The following is a 3,608-nucleotide window of genomic DNA, read 5'->3' as shown; positions in this document are numbered from 1 at the left end:
CCCTCCTTTTTCTCTAATTTTGGTCTGCAAACTTAGGTTGTTAACCATCCAGAAGACAAGCTTATTGTTATTACCATACATCTTAGGCTGTTAAGCTTAACCTCACTATCTGTGTGCATATCAAACATTTTAGGCATATCATGGAACAGGTATTTTTCATCAAGTATTGATATGTTGAACTTTAAGTCCCTATAGAATATGATGAAAAAGCATTTAAAAATTAGAATATATTTTTAAAAATAGGCATAAAGAATTATATACTTCATATGTTTACACATAAGTCCAAAAATCTGACCATATACAACCTTGAAGCAGGACAGTCCCACAATATTCCTTTTCCTGACCCTTGCCTTCATTCACCACCCCCTTCTTTTTGAACAATCATCTACCTGAGAGACAGCACAGCAGCAACTGGCATGTCATGACAAGCAGCCCATATTCAGAAGACCATAATGACAGGCACTCCAAGCATGAAACTACTATTACCTATAAGATTTTTAAGAATCAAAATTTTTTACCATTAAGTGTGTAAGTTGTGTGCCTAGTCTTGGCATTGTTCCTTGGATAGAGCAGATGCTCAATGCATTTCATAAATGGACAAGGGAAAAACAATGAATTTACTTGCTAATGAAAGAAAATGGGGATACTACTGAAATTTATTTCTAATTTACAGGTGAGGACAAAGGATTGGTGATCCCATACAGGTTGTGAACGAAGATTCTAGCCTTGTTTGTCTTTACACTCTTTAAAACTGGGTCTCGAACTCCTTTGCCGTGGATCTGTCCAGGTGAGGGGGTGGGCAAGGGAGCAGAGAGCAAGGCGCCAGCTGAATTTACAGCTACTCCCTGGCTCTAGTCACTGCCCAAAGTGATCACCCTTCAGTGGTCCTTTGAAAATGCACCCCACATTATTTTGGTATGACTCATTCTTTTAAATGAGGAGTATCGGATTAAATATTACACACAAACTGCATCTTATTAATGTTTTACTGACATAAGTACAGTGCTTTTCATTCATTTTTCCTCAGATGTGGGGGTCGTGGCAAAATGTGAACCAAATACCAGCTTTAAAACTTGATTGATCTCTGCCACTTAGCAACCAGGTTGGCTTGTTCCATTTTATCTTTTCTTTTGAAAATTTAAAAGACTACACAAAGTTCAATAATAATGTATTCTGCCTGAATCCATCAATTTTTAACATTTTGTTATGTTTTTTCTTTTCTCCTGTGTGTATACACCCATTTTCTTTTTTTTTGTTTTTTTTTACCATTTGAAAGAAATTTATATACATCACATTTCATTCATAAATACCTATCATACTTAAGAAACTTTAATTCAATAATATCAGCTAATATATTGTTGTTTTACTTTCCTATAATCTCAAATGTTTTCTTATTTTTTACTTATTTATTTTTTATATATTTGGTACAGGGTCTCACTACACAACTTGGACTCTTAGTGGTCCTCTCATTTTCAACTTTTGCAGTGCTGGGATTACAGGCATGTGCCATGTTGCCTGGACTTGGAGGCCATTCAGTGTGCCTGGGGGTGGGGCTCATGCAGCATGTGGGGCTGGGATTTGAGCCCTGGTCCCTGCGCTTGCCTAAGCAGGCACTTAGTCTGCTGAGCTATCTCACTGGCCTTCAGATGTTTTTTATAAGCTAGTATTACAAAATACTGTGTGGATTTATGTTGTTTGATTTTGTTTTAAAATTCAGGATTCAATCAGAATTCAATTTGTTTGTGTTGCCTCCTTAACTTTTAAAATTCAGAATGATTCTCCTGCTTTTTCAATTTTATGTTTCATAAATGAACTTGAATATTGCATTTCTTAAAATTTTATTTTATTTTGAAGAGTAAAAACAATAGAAAAAAAAAGACAGAAACGGTAACATAGAACAATACATGTATTACAGGTTTTCAAAACAGGCATAGCCAATTAACAATGGGCGTTATAGTATCTATTTTTATAATCAAATCTGTTGCTCAGATTAATAGATATAGTTATGCAATATTAGGGAAATAATTGAATATTGGCACTTGCTTTCAAAAAATCTTAATTTTTTTTCTTTGTTTTAATTTATTTTAAAGTGAATGCAATAACTGATAGGACATTAGAAATGGCACTCACTTAAAAGACCAAGATGAGAGGTATCCAACCATGGGTTTTGTATGACACATTGCTGTCCTTGACGTAGCTGCTCAGGTCGCAGATAACAGCATACAGCGTTAGTCAAGGTGAAAATTCTGAACTTTAACTGCTAGTTTCACATCCCAGCCATCCTGTTCGTACATTTGCATGCTTTCCCCTACTTCCTTTTTTTCCTGTTTTCTCCTTTCTCTCATACTAGTTGTCTAATCCTTAAGTTCAGTTTCTTTCCATTTTGCTATATATATTATACCTTTCAGGTTTTATTTATTCTTTCACGTTCTTACACTGATGAGACAAGATGATATTTGCACATATGGGTCTGATTTATTTCACTTATGAGTATAGCCTCTACTTGCATCCACTTACCTATAAAGGCTTAAAATTTGTCCTTATTTATAGCTGACTAGTACTCCATTGTATAAAAATACCACATTTTTTCATCTATTCCTTAAGTGATGGGCATTTTGGTTGTTTCCAATATTTGGCTATAACAAATTGTGCTGCTATAAACATGGGTGCATGTATATCATTATGATACGATCTTTTCAGTTCTTTTGGGAAAACACCCAGAAGGGAAATTGCTGGACGGAATGGGATTTCCAGTTCTAGTTTTTGAGGAGTCTCCACACTGATTTCCATAATGGTTGCACCAGTCTACATTCCAACCAGCAGTGGAGAAGGGTTTTTTCCCCCCATAGCCTCTCCATCATTTGTTATTAGTTGATTTCTTTATGACAGGCATTCCTTTAGGGTGAGATGATATCTCAGTGTTGCTTTAATTTGCATTTCTTGAATGGCCAGTGCTGTGAAACATTTTTTCATGTATTTTTTTTTTGCCATTTTTATTTATTCCTCTGAGAAGTTTATATTCAGCTCACATGCCCATTTTTGATTGGATCTTTAAATTTTGGAGGCTGAATTTTTTTTTTTTTTTTAGTTTTTATATAATTGAGATAGAAGCCCTTTGTCTAAATGATTGTTGGTTAAGATTTTTTTCCCAATTTGTGGATTGTCTTTTTACTCTCTTGGTGATTTCTTTTGACATGCAGAAACTTCTCAATAAGATGAGATCCCAGTTATTGATTCTTTGCAGTGTTTCCCATGCAGTTTTGTTTTTGCTCATGAACTGTCTGCTTACTGCTATGTCATTAAGATTTCCACTTAACTTTCTCTTCCAGGAGATTTAGTGCTTCTGCTTGAATGTTTTAATCTTTAATCCACTTGACTTTAGTTTAGTGCATGGTGATAGACCTGGGTCAAGTTTGGGTTTTTGACATGAAGAGACCCAGTTTTTCCAGCACCATTTGTTAAAAAGGCTAACTTTCTTCCAGTGAACATGTTTGGCCCCTTTGTCAAAGATAAGATGACTAAGTGTGTTTGTAGTTGTATTTGCATCTTCTAATCTATTCCATTGATCATCAGGTCTGTTTTTTGTGTTTTTTTTTTTTTTTTTTTTT

This window comes from Octodon degus, unplaced genomic scaffold (assembly GCF_000260255.1).
Source record: "Octodon degus isolate 3935 unplaced genomic scaffold, OctDeg1.0 scaffold00281, whole genome shotgun sequence".
Lineage (NCBI taxonomy): Eukaryota > Metazoa > Chordata > Mammalia > Rodentia > Octodontidae > Octodon > Octodon degus.
Note: the sequence above shows the minus strand (reverse complement) of the source record.